The 23,798-nt window shown below is 43.5% G+C and overlaps 2 protein-coding genes across 2 annotated transcripts in view; both read left to right on the top strand.

The window, feature by feature from the left end:
* Window positions 1-23,798, top strand: part of JMJD8 (jumonji domain containing 8) — a 209,175-nt gene that overhangs the window by 69,139 nt on the left and 116,238 nt on the right. The window lies entirely within an intron of this gene.
* FBXL16 (F-box and leucine rich repeat protein 16) overlaps window positions 21,440-23,798 on the top strand; it is a 45,792-nt gene continuing 43,433 nt past the window's right edge. The window contains exon 1 of the mRNA XM_087973202.1: window positions 21,440-21,800. The gene's annotated coding sequence lies outside the window, so the exon portion shown is untranslated. The remainder of the gene's footprint in view (window positions 21,801-23,798) is intronic.

Below are 23,798 nucleotides of genomic sequence, written 5' to 3'. Positions count from 1 at the left end.
CTGCTTGTATGTCCTTCCTTTTGGAACTTACCCAAGGGTCTGTGGTAGTCATTGCCAGGTTAAAAAAACCTCCCACTCTCAGACTTTGAAATTTCCAGTGAATAATTTCTGATACCACCAGGAATTCTTGATCTCAAGAAGTAGAGCTGGACTCCATTAACACCTGGATCGAACATCACCGGGAAACCCTTATGCCTGTCAAACAAGCTATGCAGTCAAAAAGACTTCCTGAAGAAGACACATGAATGGTAAATCATTTCTACCACAGAGTCAAGTAAATTGTGTCTCCAGGAAATAACCAGAAGTAGAGCTCCACTTAAAGCCAACTTTATCTTAATTAGTATCCTCAGTACCCACCACACGCTGTTATCTATGGATGTCTCCTTCTGTGCCCACTAAAGTCTTTGCTGTCCCAAAGAGGTTTTTCAAAAGGCAACTGGACTTTCTGGACTTTTGGCCAAGCACCTTTGGGACAACCATGATCTGGATAATTGAAAATCTCCATAGATATTATGCTCTTTGCTCTACCCGATTTTAATTTTTTTCAAGTACTTACGCTTAGGCAACAAAAACCAAAAGTACATTTAGAGACTGGGTGAAATCAGTCATAGTAGCAGTAACTGTGAGAGGGATCTTGGAGTCTTAATGGACAACCAATTAAATATGAGCCAGCTGTTGGCAGCAGCAGCCAAAAAAGCCAATGCAATCCTAAGCTGAATTAACAGAGGGATACAATCAAGATCAAGGGAGGTACTAATACCACTCTATAAAGCCTTAGTAAGACCACACCGAGAGTACTGCATCCAGTTTTGGTCACCACACTATAAAAAAGATGTTGAGACTCTAGAAAGAGTGCAGAGAAGAGCAACCAGGATGATTAGGGTACTGGAGGCTAAAACATATGAAGAACGGTTACAGGAACTGGGCTTGGCTAGTCTAGTGAAGAGAAGGACCAGGGGAGACAGGATAGCAGTCTTCCAATATTTGAGGGGCTGCCACAGAGAGGAGGAAGGGGTCAAGCTATTTTCCAAAGCTCCCAAAGGTCAGACAAGGAATAATGGATGGAAACTGATCAAGGAGAGATTTTACCTGGAAATAAGGAGAAATTTTCTGACAGTGAGAAGAATCAACCCATGGAACAGATTTTGCCTTCAGAAGTTGTGGGAGCTTCAATGATCTAATACATATCGATTTTACAGAAGACAATGTTGAAAAAGCACTACGCAATCTAAAACCATCTTTATCTATTGGACCGGACGGAATATGTACCTACTTCTTAAAAAAGCTATCTATTGTCATAGCAGAACCTCTAAGCATAATCTTTGAAAAATCTTTCAGGACCAGCTCCTTGCCAAAACTATGGTCACAAGCCACAGTCATCCCCATCTTCAAAAAGGGAGACCCCAGCCTAATTGAAAATTACAGACCAATCTCCTTATGCTGCATCACCTGTAAAATCATGGAATCAATTATTAACCAATCCATTATCCTCCAATAACAATTTGGTTTCAGAAAAAAACTATCCTGTAATCTGCAACTCTTACACTGCAAAAATATATGGACACAACTCGATCAGGGCAAAGCAATAGATGCAATCTACATAGACTTCTGTAAAGCCTTTGATTCAGTGGTACACGACAAACTACTCCTAAAACTAAAATCTTATGGTATCTCTGGACAACTGCATAACTGGATAGAAGCATTCCTGTCAAACAGACAACAAAGGGTCAAAATTGGGAGCGTCCTATCAAATTCTGTACCTGTCAACAGTGGTGTCCCCCAAGGCAGTGTTCTAGGACCAACTCTCTTCATACTCTACATAAACGACCTCTGTGATCACATTAAGAGCAACTGCGTTCTCTTTGCTGATGATGTAAAGCTGTTCAATACCACAGACAATACTGCTACCCTTCAAAAAGATCTTGACTATGTATCAGAATGGTCAAACAAATGGCAACTTCAAATCTCAACAAATAAATGCTCTGTCTTATGTATTGGCAAAAAAAATCAGAAAATAAAATACAAGCTGAATAGTCAAGACCTTGTTGATGATCCAAGCTCTGTAAAGGACCTTGGAATACTCATCTCAAATGATCTAAGTGCTAGAGCCCACTGTAACTACATAGCCAAAAAGGCATTAAGAGCTGTTAATCTAATCCTACGTAGCCTTTTCTCTGGTAATATCATACTACTAACTAGAGCATACAAAACCTTTGCTAGACCAATACTCGAATACAGCTCATCAGTCTGGAACCCACATTACGTATCTGATATTAACACAGTTGAGAAAGTCCAGAAATATTTCACAAGAAGAATTCTCCGCTCCTCTACTCATTGTAGATATACCTTATGCTACCAGACTTGAAATTCTAGAACTAGAAAACCTTGAATTACGCCGTCTTCGGTCTGATCTAAGTATGGTATATAAAATCATACATTGCAATGACTTACCTGTCAATGAATACTTCAGCTTCAACCATAACAACGCAAGAGCACACAATAGATACAAACTCAAGGTAAACCGCACCAAACTTGATTGCAGGAAATACGACTTCAGCCACAGAGTGGTCAATGTCTGGAATACTCTACCTGACTCTGTGGTTTCTTCCCCAAACCCCAAAAACTTTAACCTTAGACTGTCTACTATTGACCTCACCCCTTTCCTAAGAGGTCTGTAGGGGGCGTGCATAAGCGCAGCAACGTGCCTACCATGCCTGTCCTATTGTTTCTTATATTTTTCTTATATGTACCCATTTCATGTATTCATAACTATGTATATACTCATACCTATTATCTTGTAAGCGATTGACAAATCAAATAAATAAATAAATAAAGAGACTGGACTGCCATCTGTCAGAAATGGTGTAGGGTCTCCTGCATGGGTGGGGGATTGGACTAGATGACTTACAAGGTCACTTCCAACTCTGTTAATCTATCTAATCTTTTTAATTAAAAACAAAACAAATTGGCCAATCAGTCCACATGGATATTTTTTTCTTCCAAAAGCGTTGGCGAAGAAGCATGATGGATAACTGCAGCTTTGCAGGAGAAGCACTAAGAATGAAGCTGCAGACAGGAGGTCAAACTCTGAATTCTGATGTTACGGAGTTTCCACTTTACTCCAACGAGAGATCTTTGAAAGACGTTGGAGATCCTGACATTTTCTCAAAAGTACAGCTAATCCTTGACTTACAACAGTTCATTTAGCGAACGTTGAAAGTTACAACGGCACTGCCAAAAGGGACTTATGACCGTTTTTTCACAGTTACCACCTTTTGAAGCATCCCCATGGTCACGTGATCAAAATTCAGACACTTGGCAACCAGTTCATACAGACCGTGGCTGTGTCCCATACTTATGACTGTCCTGTGATCTTCTTCTAACTGTTGTGGTTCGCCAGCAGCAGGTGCAGACAGCTGAGGTCTCAGAGGGCGAGGACTCAAATGAGGGCCTGCGTGTGATGCAGGGATGGGGCCAGGACCATCAGGGAGTGGAGTGCTGCCTTCAGAGATTGTGGGGGCTGGCAGCAGCGATGAAGAGGTCCCCGAGGAGCCTGTGCCAAGTGCGCGTGTGTGCAGGTCTGCTCGAAGGAAAGAGCAGCTGCAGCAGCACTGGCGACTTAGGAGTAAGGCTGTAAGGTAATGGCCCCTCCCTTAAGAAATAAAAGTCAGCGGAGAAACTGCAGTTCTTTGCAGGAAGCAAAGAAGTTTTTGTACTCTTATGGACGTTCGGAATCTTTTGGTTGGTGTTTGGAGACTCTTTGTGTTTGAAATATTACTTAGAAACATTATCTAGTGTTCTTGGCAGCCTTGCGCCTCCTTGGCAAGGCTTGTTCTTATCAGAGACAATTAGTTTTAATAGCCTTTTAACCAGGAAGGAACGGAATTAGTAAAGAATCATTAAAAGGTTTTGCTGTTACCTCTGTTTCGTGTTTGTTTCCTTGGGACAAGGTTTGGGTCAGAACACTAACAAGCGAAGTCCCTAGGGAAGCCAGGTTCACTTAAAGCCGGGTTACTACCTTATCAGCTGCAGTGATTCGCTTAACAACTGTGGCAAAGAAGGTCGTAAAAATGGGGCAAAACCCGCTTAACCAATGTCTCGCTCAATAACAAGAAATTTGGGGCTCCGTTGTGGTCGTAAGGACCGCCTGTAAAATAGTTGCTACAATTACTTTCCTCTGACCCATTTCTGGATAGTTTCTCCTATACCTGAAATGGATTCTTTGGAGAATGGAACCCCCCCCTGGATGTCTCATCCAACAGAAACAAGGTGGAAATATAGACACGGTTGCTTGTCAAGCGTGATTTCAACCATCGTAAATTAAGGATAAGCTGCAGCCATTAGTTCCACGGGCTGGACAGAAAATGCTGGGCTGGGCAGAAGATGCTTAAGATTCTTTTTAGTATCTCCTATTCAGGTTTTCACTTCGGCATATAAAAAAAAAACCTTCGAGAAAATCTCTGGGTTTTTTTTTCTTTGACCCGATCTGCCATGAAGTCATTTTCATCCTGCAAACTTGAGAAAAAATAAAAATCAAGGATAGGTGAGATTTACACTTGCTTAAACAACACATTTAACTTGAGGTGGGGGAAAGAAAATCCATAGCCCTGAATTTAATTCACAGTCTTTCTTCTCTCAAAGGGGGAACGTTTAATATTATGTTAGACTTTATGGTCCTTTTCTTAAGAGTTTATGTTGATAAAAATAGAGTGCTGTATTTCTTGTGGGACTTGCTCCCTGGCCTACCTTGAAGGGGTGACCCCGATGTTGAGAGGTTGGCTGGGTTTCACTTACCCTCCCTCCGATGCCGAAGAGAGTCAAGAAAGAACAAGCTTCAGGGGTTGTTGTTGTTGTTTTTCTTTCTCACACCTTCTTTCCTTCCTGGGTTAATTTATGATTTGCTAATGGCCTTTTATATTCCTGCTCCAAAGTTAGCTTTGCAATTCTCTACAGAGCAATGTTTTTCAACCTTGGCAACTGTCGGATGTAAGGACTTCCACTCCCAGAGTTCCTTAGCTAGCCAGGTAGTCAGAACAGGACGAAATAACAGAGTTGGAAGAGACCTGAGAGGTCATCTAGTCCAACCCCAGCTCAAGCAGGAGACCCTACATCGTTTCTGACCGATGGCAGTCCAGTCTCTTCTTAAAAGCTTCCAGTGATGGAGAGCTTTCGGAGGGAAGCCATTCTACTGGTTGATTGTTCTCCCCGTCGGGAAATGTCACCTTAGTTCTAGGTTGCTTCTCTCTTTGGTTAGTTTCCTTCCATTGCTTCTTGCCCTGCGTTCAGGTGCTTTGAAAAATAGCTTGACCCCCCTCTTCTTTGGGGCAGCCCCTTAGATATTGGAACACTAGCTCTAAACCCGTGCTTCACTACGAAACTATGTGACCGGGCTTAGTTTTGGGGGAGGAAAATAAAGGGAGGGAATGTGCCTCTGCCTACCAGCATCCATCAGTATTCATCTGGCTACTGTCCTGTCAGTGTGTGAGAGAGTTGAGGGCTGTTTGGAAACTGAAAAAGTATTTGCTGTGCGAGCAAGGAGACAACAAGGAGCCTGGGCGTGGCTTAGCTCAACTGTTCTGTACTAAAGCTGCTGAAACTCTTCTGCTTGTGTTTTGCATTTGGAAGAGATTGCTTTTCAGGTGGGGAGGGGGAGTAGAACTCCTTAGCATCAGAGCGTGTTAATAATAATAATAATAATAATAATAATAATAATAATAATAATAATAATAATAATAATATAGGAAATACTAATGCTCCGATGGTCATTTTGAAAAATCCTGTCTTAGTGAGCACCTAGAAGCCAAGAGGAACAGACGTGCCAAATTTCAAGTTTGTAGGCTTTACGGTTCTGGAAATTTTCTGATGATGCGTGAGTGATATTTTGCTTTTTATACATATAGATATATATCCTAATTTCTACCTCTTTTATCCAGCCATTGATAAAACAAGTCCCAAGTTTGAAAATATTCCGTGTCTTCTTTTTCTTTTATCTTCAGTGTTAGTCTGTCCATTTCTGCACAGTCTAATATTTTTTTAATTATATCTCCTTCACATAGGTGTTTCCTCATTTTTCCAATGTTGTACAAATACAATTCTTGTTGCTGTTAAAACATGTAATATCAAATATACATTCCCTTTTATTCCCCAAATCATTTTTGTTGCTCTTCTCTGTACTCTTTCCAGAGTCTCAGCTATCCTTTTTATATTGTGGGGACCAAAATTGGATGCAGTATTCCAAATGTAGGCTTACCAAGGCATTATAAGTCCTTGTTTTTTGACCCCAATTGACATTCCATTTCCCTTTTTCCAAGCCATGTGTTTGTTATGTGAGTTGCGTCTGTTTTATGATCTACTTTGCTGCAGTTGTTAGGCGAATCACTGCAGTTGTGACGGTTGTTAATTAAATCTGGCTTCCTCCAGTGACTTTCCATTTTGGAAGCTGGGTGGAGAAAGCTGCAAATGGCAATTACGTGACCCTGGGATGCTGCTACCATCATAAATAGAAGCAGCCAAATGTTGATCACGTTACACTGGGGATGCTGGGATGGTCGTAAGCCTGAGGAAGTCACTTTTCTCCCCATATTATCGTAACTTTGAATGGTCATTAAGCAAATCAGTTGTAAATCAAGTACAACCTGTAGGCGGATCCATCTTCAGCAGTGGCAGCCCTCTGGTTGACTTTGGGCCAGTGACATCTTTTCAAACCAGCCTATGTCTCACAGTTGTAGTGGAGAAAACACACAAAAGATAATAATAATAATAATAATAATAATAATAATAATAATAATAATAATAATAAAAAAAAATAATCTTTTAACAACCCCATAATCCCTTGCAGGATGGAGGAGTCTGGGCAGCGGAATGGAGCTAGCGAGTGTTTGAATGGCCGGATGCCCTTCCTGTCACCAATGCGGAGTTTTGTTCAGCAGATATATTCTCAGTGTGCCCAGAGAGAGAAATATCTGCCTCTACCTAGGATCGAACTCATCGCCTCCTGAGGCAAGAGCTCCACTTCTAGGCCACCGCACCGCTCTACACAAAAGACAATATAGGTCTAAATAAACCGATATGTGTTGGTAGGAAGAGAAGCTGCGCTGGAAAGCCAAGGGGATGTACGATGAAAATATTAGATCAAGAATGGAGAGAGCCATAGGAAATTGGGGCTACATCGCAAAAGGTGTTGTTGAGGAAGGGAATCAGAGGGAGAACTATGTATATACCGCCTCCCCGCAGTCCTAGGTTATAAATATAATGAATGAACCACATAAATAAACTCAGTTCACCACAGTAGCCTCTTCTCCGGTGAAGGAAGCTGTCTTCTGAAGTCTAGGCTAAAAATAGCTTGCAACTCTCCTCTAGCTGTGAGATACACAACACACACACACACACACACACACACATTCATCCCTTGTATTGCTAGGAGACTGGGAGGCAGGCATTGCTAGGCGACACTAGTTGCCATGGTGACAGCTGGGTGCCTGAGTCATCTGCAGTGCAGTTTATCTTGAGCTGGGTAAATAGCGATGGAGTCTGCGGATGGAGATTTCACACTCCTGCTTGTGAATTCTGGGAGGGAATCGCGGAGGAAGGTTTGACTAGGCAGGCATCGGCCTTCCTTCCTTCCTTCCTTCCTTCCTTCCTTCCTTCCTTCCTTCCTTCCTTCCTTCCTTCCTTCCTTCCTTCCTTCTTTCCTTCCCTCCCTCTTTCCTTCTCCATTCTCTCCTGTATTTTCTCTCCCTCCTCCCCCTCCATTCTCTCCTCCTTCTCCTCCTCCGTTCTCCCCTTCTCCTCCTCCTCCTCCTCCTCCTCCTCCTCCTCCTCCTCCTCCTCCTCCTTCTCCTCCTCCTCCTCCTCCTCCTCCTCCTCCTCCATTACCTCCTCCTCTTCGAAACCGAAATGTTTTCTGAGGATCATACCGAGATCAGAGAGGCATCGTGGCTGGCGGGCTAACATCCGAAATTAGGAAAATACAAACTGGAGCTGGGGATTTGTCTTTCAGGCCGCCATGCAAATGAGAGTTGGTGGGTTTGGTTGCTCCTCCACAACCAGCTTTGGAAGGTCCCTCTGCATATAGATGGCTAGCAGAACTGGGAGTCAACAGAAATAGGAGGGATTATTTTTTCCTGGGATCACACTGTCCAATGGACTGAGGATTGTCACATCTCAGTACAACTTTCCAAAGCACCAACCTGCAGAAGGCCTTGGGGTCCATGTCATTGGCATTTTTCTCCTAAAACCAGCTACAGCATCTTCCAAGGTGGGTGGGAGTAAAAATAGCTACAATCACACAGTTGAAGCCCTGTTTCCTTTTTATAAAGGTGCATCATGCATGGCTAGATTGTGATCAAAGTTTCTCTGTAAATCAAGGTCCTTTTTCTACAAGTCCATCTCGGCCCTAAACTTTATGCACCCTAATCGAAGGACCATGTTTAATGCCAAAAAATAAGGTTTGCATTTGTTTCTCTTATCTTTTCTGTACCATCATTTCCTCCCAGCTTCAATGTCAATGACTACTTCAGCTTCAACTGCAATAATACACTGGCAAACAATAGATATAAACTCAAAGTACTGCGAGTGCAGGAAATACGACTTCAGCAACAGAGTGGAACTCATCCCTGACTCTGTTGTCACATCCTCAAACCCCCAAAACTTTAAGCTTAAACTGTCTACCGTGGACCTCACCCCATTTCTAAGAGGTCTGTAAGGGGGCATGCATAAGCGCACCAGCGTGCCTACCACCCCTGTCCTACTCTTCCCATTTATTCGTACTCATTTATTATGTATATATTTATACCCATTTATACTTACATGTTTACATGTTATGTTCATACTTGTACTTGTTTTCTCATACATGCTTGACAAAATAAATAAATAAAAATAAATGTCATCAAGACTCCATTAAGAAAAGGTGGACCTGAAATGGCCTGTGAGGATCACCTTGGGATGCAGAAGGAAGAAGCTCAGCCTACACAAAGGTGTGATAACTGAAATCTCAGTCTTCAGGAAGGAATGGGAGGGGAGAAAGCATCTCAGAAAGGACTTTCCCTGGTTCTCCAGAAAGGAAAGGCAGGGGGAGGGAAGAGAAGTACTTTCAGACTTGCTAGATTCTGTTACTACAACTTTACAATAAAGAAAATCTTAGTATTTGTGGTTTCTTGAAGAGCTGATAGGATCATCTAGACCAGGATATTATGCTGAAGATACCAAAGATTTTCTGAGAGGTGTTTTGACTAACAACACATGCATACATCCAGAAAGATGCTATCATAGTCTCTCAGCTTCTCTTTTCTTTGTGTTTCTCACATAGTATTTCCCACATATGATACTCTTAGAAGCAGCTGCCACTAATTGCTTCTAAAACATCAATGTACTTCATATGTGTTCACCAGCCCTTCCCAACATGCAAGTCCTCCAGAGATATGGACTTCTCAGCAATGGACTGTCTGGTCAGACAATTCTGGAGTTGGTTCATAGACAATTCTGGAGTTGGTTCATAGACAATTCTGGAGTTGGTTCATAGACAATTCTGGAGTTGGGCACCTAGGTCAGGGAAGGGGAATACAATTTCCAGTTGTCTCTTGTTTCCACGGCCAGGTTTACTGAAAAAGTTTGAGAAATATCATCCCAGAAGATCAGAAAGACATTTGGTTTGGGAAGGTGACATTAAGAGCTATCAATTTTCATATTTTTTGAGTCAGCGATTGCATCATGAGCTAATAAGATGACCTGATTTATTGGCATACAGTGATTTTCCCCCCCTAATTTTTCCTTTGCATACATACACACAGATGATGGGAAACATATTGCTGGGCTTACAATATGAAGAACAAGCAAGGAACCAACCCTGCCAACACACTGTTTGAGTTGCTTCCAGCCTTCCATTCCTGACTCCACTTATACAGTTGTATGGATAAATGGTAAAGTAAGTTCAATAGAATGCATTTCTCTAATTGTGTGCCTCCTCCCCAAATCTCAGTACTTTGCATGAGAGGGAGCTACCAAGCTTCAAAGCCACCATTTTCTTAACATTAGTTGAAATTCAAGAGTCAAAATGTTGCAGGCATTTCCTAAGTAAGAAAAATGCAATACACAAAGTCCATAAAACTACAGCCGTTAAACTTTCTGAAGTTAAAATTAAATGCAGTAGTTAATACCAGTAGGTTTGAATTGAAAAAAGTTTGATATCATCAAATGTCCCTTGATTGACGCAAATCTGACAACCTGATAATTTATCAAAGAGGCTTAAAATGTCTTCAGCCTTTACAAGATACAGTAGATGGAACTGTTAAACTGAGGAACACATGATTGCAATGTTTTTTTTTAAATGACACAAAACAAGAATGCCTTCAAGCCCATTGGGAGAGTTTAATTGGATGTTTTCATATTTGTTTTGTATGTTGCATGAGGCTGATTTTTTTTACTCCTTCCAAAAAAGGGTATCACACTTTAGTTTCAAATACTGTATTGCTCCCTCATAAATAGGTTGATTTAGTTTATGAACTCAGGTAATCTCATGTGATCCCAGAGGCAGTCAGTTTTAAACCGATGCTGTTCTTGCCTGCTGTCAGAGTTGTTGGCTAATCTATGCCAATATATTCCATCTCTCTCGTGCCTGTTTCTCAAATGTTTCAATCCACTGCATGAAAAAAAAATGTACACAGAATGGAAACTAAAGAAACAGCTGTATATATATATAGCTGCTTCTTCCTTTTAAAAACTCAGAAAACAAATATATATATATATGTTTTCTGAGGTTCTCAGGTATTTGTATGTGGATCTTTGGTTATTCGGGTTTCTCCCGCGTAAGATTTGAAGTATCTAGGCAACGTTTCGATGAAGTCTCATTCATCATCTTCAGGCTTGTGTCTTCCGCTCTGTGCTTCTCAGAGTGATGTGAGCTTGCAGCTGCTTCTTCCTTTTAACTGCTAGTGGGGGTGTGACTTGATTGGGTGGGGGCTTGGCTGTGTTCTGATTGGGTGGGGTGTGTTCTCATTGGTTGGGGGTTGGCTGTGTTCTGATTGGTTGGGGGTTGGCTGTGTTCTGATTGGCTGGAGGTGTGTTCTGTTCAGGTGGGGGCTTGGTTGTGCTCAGGTTAGTCTTAGTTGCTGGGGGATTTGAGCTGGTGAGCTGTGATCTTGCTGTTTGGCTTCGAGTTCGTGGTCGTGCTGCATCTTCATGGTGGGGGCTGTTCGCTTCATGTATGGCTCGGAGGGGTTTGAAGTGGGTAGTGATGCAGCTGCAGTGTGGCTTCTGGTCCGTGGTTGTGTCTCATCTTCTGTGTGGGTGTGAGTCTGCTTTTTATGTGGAAGTGTGGTGGTGGCATCTTGTGTGGGTCTACCAGCCATTTGGAAACCCGCCCTCATGAACAGACGAGTACCTAACATGAAGAATGACACCAGACCCACACCCACCAGACCCACACAAGATGCCACCACCACGTTGCCTAGATACTTCAAATCTTACGCGGGAGAAAACCCGAATAACCAAAGATCCACACACACACACACACACACACACACACACACACACACACAATATATATATATATATATATATATATATATATATATATATATATATATATATATATATATATATATATATTATGTTTTCTGAGGTTTTAAAAGGAAGAAGCAGCTGCAAGCTCACATTACTCCAAGAAGCACAAAGCCGAAGACACAAGCCTGAAGATGACGAATGAGATTTCGTCAAAACGTCACCAAAATACTTCCAATTTTATGCGGGAGAAAACCCGAATAACCAACGATCCACACACACACACATCCTTCCGTTCAGAATTTTTTTAAAACCCATCTTTCTTGCTTTCAAGTTGTTTTGGGATATAATCGATTAGGCCAGTAAACTGAGGGCCAGATGGTCAGGTCAATTTTCACCCTTTGGCTGACTTCTGTAGCATTGGGAGAGTGAGTGTTCCCAAGGACCGGAAAAGAATTGTAAAAGTCTTCCCTCCATCGGCAACTTGGTGCCTTTCTCTAGGTTTTTTTCTTCTTCTTTGCACATGGATCAAAAGGCTTGATGTTGCATTGGGAATTGAACATGGTTATGTTGCTCTGGGCGCTGTTTAGAACAGGAAGTGATCCCTCGTTTGCAACTTGCATCCTTTCCTTTTTGGTCCAAAGCTGATGAGGAAATATTTCGAACCCTATATGATTTTGAAAACTGAATTAACACTTAGCTATGCACCAGAACTCCGGAGATTAGCCACTCAGTTCTAATCAAATTTGATTTGTGCACTAAGTTTAGGAACAACCAGAGGTTTTACTGAAAGGCAAAAAAACAATTACTACCAACCTGCCTTCGATCAAGGACCTATATACTGCATGAGTCAAAAAGAGGGCTGTGAAAAAATCTACAGGTCCCTCACATCCTGGACATAAACTGTTTCAAGTACTTCCCTCAAAACGACGCTATAGAGCACTGCACACCAGAATAACTAGACACAAGAACAGTTTTTCCCTGAATGCCATGACTCTGCTAAACAAATAATTCCCTCAACACTGTCCAACTATTTACAAAGTCTGCACTACTATTACAATTAATCTTCTCATCCCTCCTTATCAACCATCCCCTCCCACTCGTGACTGTATGACTGTAACTTTGTCGCTTGTATCCTTACGATTTATATTGACTGTTTCCTAGTATGATTCGATTGTTTATTGTACCCTATGGCTATTAATAAGTGTTGTACTTTATGATCTTGACTCTTGATGAATGTATCTTCTATGTACACTGAGAGCATTTGCACCTGTGTCCAGTCACACTTGGCCAATAAAGTATTCTATTCTATTCTATTCTATTCTATTCTATTCTATTCTATTCTATTCTATTCTATTCTATTTTGAATTGAACTAACTTAATCAGAGACTCAGAGTAAATCTGTACACCTATAGATGATCTAGAGATGTAGAGTAAATCTACTTAAAGATGCGTAGATGTTCTGAGAGAAGAACTACATAGATATGTATCACTTCATAAATGCATAGATGACCTCATAGATGGATAGAGGAACCTATTTAGATGCATCACTTCAAAACTGCTGAGATGACCTCATAAATATCTAGAGGGATCTATATGAATGCATCACTTTATAAATGCTCAGATGTTCTCACAGGTGTATAGTGGAGCCTAAATAGGTACATCAGATCTGAAGAGATGACCTCATAGATATCTAGAGGAATCTATTTGGATGCATCATTTCCTAAATGCACAGATGTCCTCATAGATGTAGAGGTAAATCTGCAGAGATGCATCACTTTAAAGACGCATAGATGTTCTTCCAGAGAGGTATAGAGGAGTCTACATAGATGCATCGTTTTCAAAACTGCAGAAATGACCTCATAGATATCTAGAGGAATCTATAGGGATGTAGCACCTCATAAATGCACAGAGGTGTCTCTTCAAAGAGGCAGACGTGACAGGGGGGAACAGCCAAGAGTAACAGAGACAGAGGCGATAAAAAGGCAAGAGGGAAGGCATGCTTACATGTGGTCCTTTGGCTCAGAGGCTTTTTAGGGGAGCACACTACGAAAGCAGCAGTTTGCCAGGGCAATGCAAACTCTGCCCCTTTGGTATCTGCAGTGTGATGTCCTGCGGACATCCGAAAAAGATGAAAGTTTGAATCATAGTTGCATGGCTGTGTGCTTTTTTGCCGGAAGCACCATATCCTGTAGACGGCTTTTTCCTGCCTTGGGAATCTACTCAGCAGTCTAGATGTCTCTGTCTCTGTCTCTGTCTCTGTCTCTGTCTCTGTCTCTCTCTCTCTCTCTCTCTGTGTGTGTGTGTGTGTGTTTTAAGTCTTCTATTGCCAAACATTTTCTAATCCTCTCTGCTGCCATTGTAATATCCCTGGTAGTATTGTGCTTACCAATAGAAGAGAAAGTTTGCAGTTCAAAGTTGAACTTGGTGCTCTCTGAGCTTGGTGGTTTTCTTGCAGGCATTTCATGACCCAACTAGGTAATATCATCAGTGCTAAAAGGGAGTAGGTTTTGCTTTCTTTTTATATGCAAGTGGCTTGCCCTGACAGACAGCATATAAAACAGGAAGCGAATCCCACTCCCTTCTAGCACTGATGGTGTAACCTAGCTGGGTAATGAAACATCTGCAGGGGGGGAAAAAAACCAAGCTCAGAGAATACCAAGGTCCTCACACAGTTAGGGGCTTGAATGTCTCATGTTCCACCGTATGAGTTGTCCGAAGGTACCTCCAACATGACCTTTATTGGTTGTGAAAGATGGGTGCTGTAGTCCAATAGATGAAAAGAATATTTCCTTTGGCTCTGATTTAGCATTCTTCTATTGCTTCCAATTCCTTTGATGTTATTTGCAGGGTTAGGGCTGTTTGTCATTTTGTCCCCTATCCCAGGGTCCCTTAACCGCCGGTCCGCGGACATTCACCGGAAATGTGAACAAGCCTTACCGGAGCCGCTGGTTGCTGGGCGCCGCCATCTTTTTAATAAAAAAGCAATTTTTTCGTCAAAAGATGGCGGCGCCAACGCTGGTGAGCTTTTTCCGGGTAGAAAGCCATTTCTACCCGAAAAAGCTCACCAGAAAGCGCTGGCGCCAAAGCTTTTGACGAAAAATCACTTCCCGTGACGTAACCGGGAAGTGATTTTAAAAAAAAGATGGCGGCGCCAGCTGACGCCCGGAACCGGGTCGGGCGGCACCCAGCTGACGCCGGAACCGGGTCGCGGCGTCGAAAGTTTGGGGATCCCCTGCCCTATCCCATCTCTATCCCAAAGCCAAAAAACAAGGAATAGAAAATAGGATAAATGCATACAGTTTACAAAACCAAGATCCAATGCCAGTCACCCATCATAAAACCTCCCATTGATAAGTCTAGTGTAACAGGAGGTCAGGAACGCCAGAGGTACTACATCAAATAGGGATATATTGACAAGCATCACATTTTTCTTGTCTAAACCTGTGCATTTTTCCTTTTTGAAAAAATTCTGCAGTCACATTTATAGCAACTTCGATGCAACAGGCATTATTCTTGGAAGATTAATCAACAAAGGGAATTTTGCATTTAATTTCCTTAATATAATGCAGTTTTTTTCAGTGTGTCTTTCATGAATGAACACAAGACACGTTTCATGGCAGATTTCCACTTATCAATGGGATATTTTCATTGTTGGTAAACCACGTGGCAAGATTCAGGGAATGGCCAATGTTGAATGATAGCCGTGATTCAGACAGTGTATTGGTTGTAAAATGCATAATTAGAGAAGTTCTCATTCAAATGAAAAAATAAAATTGTTTTCTCAAGCACTTCTCTGTGTTCATCAGAATCTTCTTCTTCCTCTTCTTCTTCTTTTCTCCTCCTTCCTCCTCCTCCTCCTCAACTTTGGCCTTGGACCTCTTGAACTTCTTAATTTTATCAATAAAAGGCAATAAACTGACCCACACAGCAGTAACCATGGGGCAATTTACAGCCAACGAGCTGCTGAATCCCTTGGATTTCCCGTGGCCCACAAGCAAAAAGATTTGGGCTGATTCTGCAATTACCAAACTCTTAAGGCCAGAGAGAAAAGATATCATTCATGTCTTTAATCTAATTTCCATTCCCTTGCCCTGTCCATAATTTACCGAGGTCACTGGGACAAGCAAGCCATTCCTGCTGGCTCTTCAAGCTACATTTCTTGACAGTTAATCATTTCACAAGCAGGGCTGATTCTTCTCAAAGAAACAAGTGCAGGGAAGGGAAAGAGGGAAGGTATGTTTGCAGCTCATTAACATTTCATGTTTCAGCTTCTGAGCAGGGATGCGTCTTGCATGCGCTAAATGCCAGAAGGGGTGGGGGAGGCGTTTGCCAGTTGGGAGGACATTTCGCTCCATTTTTTGTCTGTCTCTGGACCAAAGAGAGTCTTTGTTTATTTGCAAGCAGCCCTCCCCACCCTTCAGACTACAACTCCCATCACACCTGGCCAGCCATCTGAATCCTAGGCAAGTTTTACTCAAATGGAACCTGGCTGGGCTACTAACTTACTCACGGCAGGGAAATCATCATGCTCTTCCCTACTTCATTAAATGCATTCTGTTCTCTAAGGTAGAAGACCCCTCTGTCCCAGATAAAATCTTTGTGTAGAAAACAGTCCCTCTAACTAAAATATCCAGCAAGTCAAGGAGATGTACAGAAAAATGTAGAGATAACCTTGATGAAGCTTGATAACCTTGGCCACCTGGAGCTGTTACAAGAGGGGAAAATAGCACCTTAGTTCCGGACACATCAAATGCAAGGAATGAGGCGCATACATTAAGTTGCAGTTCAGAAGATTTACTGCTTATGATCAGGGGTCCCCAAACTTGGCAGCCCTAAGACCTTTGGACTTCAACTCCCAGAATTCCCCAGTCAGCATCTTAAAGTTGTCAAGTTTGGAGACTTGACACTCATGCCTGTATGCAACTATCTACTCAACTAATAGTCAACATTAAATTGGCAGTAGATAAAAGTCAACGGAATTCAAGAGAGGTTGGAACTTGGACTGTTTAAGTTCATAGGAAATATTAATACAAAACCATCTAGAAAGAGTGTAGAGAAAAGGAACAAAGATGATAAAGGGATCTAGAGTCTGAATTGTACAATAAATGATTAAGGGAACTGGGTATGTCTGGCCTATTAAAGACAAGGACATGGTAACTGTCTTCTGATACTTGAAAGCTACCACAAAGATGAAGGGATTGACTCGTTCTCCAAAGGGCAGGACGACAAGCAGTGAGTGGAAAGCTTAATAATCCAATCCAGAATTAAGGAGAAATTTCCTTACAATGAGAACAATTGATCAATGGAATAACTTGCTTCCCATAATTCTGGGGACTCCATCACTGGAGGTTTTCAAGAAGAGGCCAGACGGTTATTTGTCTGGAATAGTATATAACAGTGGTGGCTAACCTTTTTGGGCTCCTGTGCCAAAAATTGTGTGTGCACTTGTACGCTCGCCCTTGCGTGCTAGCACCCAGGAGGCAGTGCACATCCCACCCATGCCCCCTACACGCATGCACGGGCAATCTCCACCCACTCCCACTGCCCCCTTACTTGCACTGTGCCTCATAGCTGATTTTCGGTGGGTTTGAGGCCTTTTTCGGCCTCCCAGAGGCTTGAGGAAGGCTTCTGCAGGCTTCTTCGGGGTTTGCAGGCCAAAAACTAGCCCCGTTTCGTCACTTCCGGTAATGTTGGAAATACAGGAAGTGATGAAACGGGGCCAGTTTTTGGCCTGCAAAGCCTGCAGAAGCCTTCCTCAAGCCTTTGTGAGGTCAACAAAAGGGCTCCAACCGGCCAAAAATCCACTGTGAGGCACAGTGCATGCGCAGTGAGGTAAGTTTTTCTGCAGCTCACATGCCGGCACTAATGGCTCTGCGTGCCACCTGTGGCATGTGTGCCATAGGTTCGCCATCACGGGTATATCAGGTCTCCTGCCTGAGCAGGGGGTTGGACTAGAAGACCTCCAAGGTCCCTTCCAACTCTTTATTATTCTCCATCTTAACATGTCAAGCCTGGTTTAGATTAACCTTGGTTAGTCGTTTAGTTTTAGGTATTGGGCCACCTCTGGCTTGGTGGGCTTCTTGTCAAAAACCCGTCCTTCTCCTCTTCCTCCTCTCCAAGTCCACAAGATGGTGTGAAATTGCACGAGCCATCTGGCCGTCACTTTGGGGGGTGGGGGGTGGGGGGTGGGGGGCTAAATCGATTTCACATCAGAGCAAGGGGAGAGAGAAAGCAAGCTGGCCCTTCTCCCCTGAAGGGTGGGCGAGGCGAGCTTGAGACAGATGGGAAAAGCGAGGTTCCCTCGCAAAGGAGAGCTCAATTTTTAGAAATTCACTCACGTTGCCCCCCTCTCCCGCCCCCCCCCCGCCCACCCTCTTCCACCGCGGTTGCTATGGCGCTCGCTTCCAGGAGCTGTCCCACCAGGAGGGCACCCGGCTCATCAAATTCGAGGTGCAAAACAAGGGATGAGCCGCATCGTTTGCCAAGGGATGGCTGTCCCTGCCATATGCTGCACACCACCCGTGCATCCGTCGACCGTCTTCCTTCCAAGTGGTGTTGGGACTAGCTTCTCCCTGGAGAGCCCATGCCTGGCTGGCCAAACCCTGGATCGGCCTGTCAAGCTGACTACCCTTCCCCTTGATGATGATTATTATTATTATTTTTTTAAAAAAAGCAGGTCAGGTTTCTTAATTGGGCAAGCGTGCAAAATGGCTGGGAGGAGAGAGAAAGCCAGGGGCTGAGTTGAAAATAGAAACTGTTCCTCTCCTGCTTGCTGCTCCCATATCACCCCACCCTCTCCTCTCATCACTTCTATTTTTCTCCTTCCACCCCACCTCCCCTCCCCGGGATCAAGTATAGCAATTCTTCTTAGTGCCTGTTAAATCATGCAACATCCATTTTGGAAGGGAAACAGGGCACAATAACCATAAAACCATATATCTCGCTGCTTATTAGCAGCTCCGTCCATGAATTAAGGACTCGTCCTCCTCCTCCTCACTTCCTTGGGATTTATTTATTTTTAGAGTGGGTGGGATAGACAATAGAGGCCCCCACAGCAGCTCCCTTGATGCAGGCAAGACGTGCTGCTCCACAGAAAGGGTTTTATTTTAAATGTGTTGAGATCCTAGAAAGGGTGCAGAGAAGAGCAACAAAGATGATCAGGGGACTGGAGGCTAAAAAAAAAAAAAAATAAAGAACGGTTGCAGGAGTTGGTTAGCTTAATGAAAAGAAGGACTAAGGGGGAGACATGACAGCATCGTTCCAATATCTCAGCGGTTGCCATAAAGAAGAAGGAATCAACTTATTCTCCAAAGCACCTGAAGGCAAGACAAGAAGCAATGTTGTTGTACTTTCCCTCTTCTTTCCCTTTCCATCAATTTCGTTCTCTCTAATTCTGTTAAATTAAATAAACTGTGAAAGAATGTAAAGTCGGCCCTGGGGAAAGAGAGGCTCAAACTGTGAAGGGAGGAAGAGGTTTAGAAAAGATGATTCCGTCCCGAGAAAGAGGAAAGCATAAGAAAGAAGCTCAAGAAAAACCTATCTTGATCTTGTTTGGTAGCAGAAGCTCTGAATCACTTTCCGGATTCGGTTATTCAACTCTAAAGGTGAAGAGCCTCTGCTGCTTCTGCTTTCTTGACCTCCTTTGAAAGGCTGAGATCAAACTTGGAAGTCCATCCCAGTTTCTGTCCCATCCATTTTATACCAAACAAAATCAAGTCGAGGTTATTTTGAGATGGGTTTTTTTTTAACTCCATCATATTTTCCTCTTGCCTGGGACTGAGTCATCTTTTCTGAATTCTTCCCTTAATGCTCCCATTGTTCCTTCTCCTTTCTCAAGGCTATTGTACATCTCCGAATATAAGAAAAACAGAGTTGGAAAGGACCTTGGAAGTCTTCTAACCCTCAACTCAACATGGCTTGGTTGAGGAATTCTGGGAGTTGAAGTCCACACGTCTTAAAGGTGAAGTAATCATGGATACTAAACTGTATGTCACACACACTTTTGATAGACCTGAAGGAGGCAGAAGCCACACCAGGTTGATTTTCTACTTCGGGGTCTCCAAACTTGGCAAATTTTAAGACTTGTGGACTACAAGTCCCAGAATTCCCCAATCATGCATGGATTCTGGGAGCTGAAGTCCACAAGTCTTAAAAGTTGCCAAGTTTGGAAACCCCTGTTCTAGTCCAACCTTCTACTCAAACAGCAGACCCTATCCCATTTCAGACAAATGGCTGTCCAATCTCTACTTAGAAACCTCCAGTGATGGAGCACCCACAACTTCTGAAAGCTTCTCCTTCATAGTTCGCAAATACAAGAATTTTATATATATATATAAGATTATCTCCATTATTTCACATGATTAAAATCAGTAATCAATGTAGAATCTTAACAAGATTCTGAATGCAAAAAGGCTTCCATCCAGTCTTAACTATCTGTCGCTTAGCAACAACTGTGGTCATAAGTCAAGGACTACCTGTATTTATCTTCTGAACAGAATACGCCATTCCTGCTTGGCGGCGGGGGGAGAATTCAGCACATTATGCTTAAATTCTCCCATGGGTTCCCGTAAGAAACTTGGGCTAGCATCTTGGAAGTCAGCATCTGTCCTGGAACATCTTTAGGTTGATTAAGCAGCTGTTGGCTTGTAGTATCTAAAGAGTGTGAAGAAAAGCTACAAAAATGGTCAGTGGGCTGAAGGTTGCACGAAGAATGCTTGCAGGAATTGGGTATGTCTAGTTTAATGAAAAGAAGAACTAGGGAAGACATGTTAGCAGTGTTCCAATATCTCAGAGGTTGCCCCAAAGAAGAGGGAGCCAAGCTATTCTCCAAAGCACCTGAGGGCAGGAGAAGAAGCAATGGATGGAAACTAATCAAGGAGAGAAGCAACTTAGAACTAAGCAGAAACTTCCTGACAGCGGGAACAATTAATCAGTGGAATGATTTTGCCACCAGAAGTCTTAAATGCTCCAACCCTGGAGGCTTTTAAGAAGAGATTCGACAACTGTTCTGCAATAGTATAGCGTCTTCTTTCCTGCCTGCGTAGAGGGTTGGACTAGAAGACCTCCAAGGTCCCTTCCAATGCCGTTATTCTGTTAATAAGGCTTAGCAAGATTCCAAACGCAAATTGGCTCCAATCCCGTCTTAACCTGATGGTTTGAGTTATAAAAAAAGCTTCTTTGTGGCCCTGTCATCAACCTTACATGCTGCTCCTCCATCAATATCTATCCCTTCCTTCCCCCCTCCCACACCCCCATTCCTGCCTTCCAACTTGACCCTGGCCCACTCCTCTCCCCTGCTCTTTGCCGCCTGCCTTTTGCCTATCGATGTTTGATTTCTCTTTTCTTTAAAAAAAAGAGGGGGGAGGGAGAAGAGGGTCCTTCTGTTGTGGGTGGATGGAGGAGACCTTCTGTTTCCTCTCCATGGGAGGCTTGTAATCTCTTCTTGGATCCCAGCCAGGAGGTGAGGTGGGGCAGAGAGAGAGAGATAGATGGTGAAAGACCCTCACCGGTGGAGAGAGAGAGAGAGAGAGAGAGTGATGGATAATCAGGCTCATGTGCCTTTAACTGGCTTTGCTTGAGGATACTTGAGTGTCAGGCTGGCTAGGAAGTGTGGATGTGTGTGTGGACAGAGAGAGAGAGAGAGAGAGGGAGGGAGAGAGGGAGAGAGAGAGTACGTGAAGGCAGAGAAGGAGGGAGGGAGGGAGAACGCAGGAGAAGTGGCATCTTGCTTCCTTGCCGTCTGGATAATTCCTCGTCTCCATCATTATTCTTCTTATTTTGCGGGCTTGCTTGGAATCCCGATTGCTCTTCCTGTTGTTGTTAGTTTGGTTGTAATGAGGAGGGAAGGAATGGCTGGGGGTCTCTTCTTCCCTTCGCCTTCCTGGCAAGACCCCTGGTTCTGATCAGGGGGGAGCGGTGGGGATGCCTGGCTTGGGGGCCCTTTTTCCAGATCCTTCGTGGCTCAGCAAACAACAGACCGGTGGATTATCATCGCACAAAGCTGGAAGAATAAGGGAAGCTTGCTTCCCCGGAGAGAAAGAGAGAGGAAAAAGAAGAAACAGCCAGCCATCAGCACAACAAGCAGACATCCGGCTCAGGTGTACCTGGCTGGGTTAGAAAAGAGGAAGAAAATTGAGGGGGGCCTTCCTGCTTCGCCTCTCCTCCGTGCAGTCCTTTCTCAGCTCCTTTCTTCTTTTTCTCTCCAGCAAAAGGATTGTGATATATTGTTATTTTTTTTCCCTGCTCTGGCTGCTGTTTGCAGTGGGTGAGGAAAGGATGAGCTAAGACAACGGTCTTTGGAGGTAAGCATGCTAATTTTGGGGGGGATTGAAGCGGGTTTGGCTACAAAGCTCCTTTCTCCCCATCACTAAACCTCCCTCCAGACCAGACCTTGAGATCTGCAGGATTCACGCCACCAGAGTCTCCTCACACCTGCCTTGTGGGAAGGACACCCCCCCTCCCGGCGGTGGCTTTCATCTCCGTTTTGAAGAAGACCTTCCAGATTGGGGTGTCAGGTTGACCTTACACAAGCCTTCTTGTTGTTCTGAGCAGGGGATGGAGGGGAGGAAGAGGAGGGTCTCTGGCCATTGCAGTCCAGATCCCCTCAAAAGATTTCTCTCTGTCTTGTGTCTTGGGCTCTGCTGCATTGGATGGAAAATTTTGAGCGGCCAGCTCTCGAAACTGGGCTCTCATGGAAGGATGGGGCAGGGTGGGGCACTGATGGTGTTACCCTGTTATTTTGAGGAAGGGATGCTGAGAGGGAGGAATTGGAGGCACCTTTGATGGACAGAGCTTCTCTCAGATAACCTGGATCGGCGGAGAAGCCATGGAGAAGCAGTGGAGAATTGCACACCCATGTGGCTTTGGAAAGAAGGTAGAGCGCCAAGAAATGAATCTTGGCCAAGCTGTTTGGGATTTGGCCCTCAACCACCATCGGTAGAATCATCTCCTTTAATGTTGACCCTTTCCTGCTAGATGGACCCCCCCCCCCCGTCTCTAGTTTGGGTTGTAGCTCTCTAGATTTAATCTTGAAGGACCATCACTGGACCTGAGAATGGCTTCTGTCCATAAAATTGGCCTGCTTGGATAGAGTTCAGGGCCCCTGGTCTTCATCTAAGAGGGTAGCCCACTTTTTTAATGGACACCTGGTTTTGTGCTTCTTCTTTTTCTTTTAATGCCAATCTGGATCACTAAAAGGTGGCCAGTGATGCTTTTCATAACATCCAGAGAAGCGCCTTAGAAAAACTTCACCTGTTAGATTCTTGAAGGTATCTCCCTTCAGTAACCATATGAGGATTGTTGCAACATTACTACAAACCACATTTCTTAAGGGGTTTTAGATGACCAAGGATTGAGATCAGGAATAATTTGGTGCACAGAGGAAAGAGGGAGAAGGGGAGAGAGAGAGGGAAAGAGGCAGGGAGACAGAGAAAACACCCCAGCAGATGTTAATAAATAGATACTTGGCTGGATATCATTTTTTTAGAAAGGCCACTGACTTTTTCCTCTTTTGGGGGGAATGAAAGAGGAAAAGAAAGATTATTCTGAATGTGGGTTCTCGGTGATTCATTCTGGATAGAAGAAATTCTTGGTTCTCTAGTCCAAATGTAGAGATTTCAGTCTTTCCAGAATCTACTGCATCCTTGTTTGTCTTTAGCATGCAAACATGTGAGACCCAAAGAAATACCCTCCCCATTTACAAAGATCAATAAGGTTGTTGGATTGGAGCCCCACACCTCCTGCATTTTTCTGCCCAACTGCATCAGAAAACCGTAAAGAACAGCATGGCAATGCTTTTCTTTAGATAGACTAAAGCATACAATGAACGGTTATGGGAACTAGATATGTCTAGCTTAATGAAGAGAAGGACTAGTTGTGACATGATGAGAGTCTCCCAGTGCTTGAGGGGCTGTCATAGTGAAGAGGGGATCGACTGTTCTCCAAAGCACCTGAGGGCAGGACAAGAAGTATTGGGTGGAAGCTTATCAAAGAGAGATCCAACCTAGAATTAAGGAGAAATTTCCTGGCTGTCAGAACAATCAACCAGTGGAAAAGCTTGTCTCCAGAAGTGGTGGCTACTCCTCCATCCCTGGAGGTTTTCAAGAAGAGAATGGACAGCCATTTGTCCAGAATGGCTCCTGCCATGGGCACAGGGTTGATCTAGAAGTCCCTTCCAACTCTGTTTTCTGTATTCTGCATTTATTTTAGAATAACTGTATTCTAAATTCTGTATTGAGAAGCTTCACCTGTTGGTGTTGACAGGTCTTAAAGAAGGTTCAAGAATAGATGCGGACACTTTT

The sequence above is a fragment of the Notechis scutatus genome, chromosome 12, assembly GCF_049901735.1.
Source record: "Notechis scutatus isolate UNSWTSFEM ecotype Mainland chromosome 12, rNotScu1.2, whole genome shotgun sequence".
NCBI lineage: Eukaryota > Metazoa > Chordata > Lepidosauria > Squamata > Elapidae > Notechis > Notechis scutatus.
The sequence above is the reverse complement of the archived record's forward strand: the minus strand, read 5'-3'. Positions and strand labels throughout refer to the sequence as shown.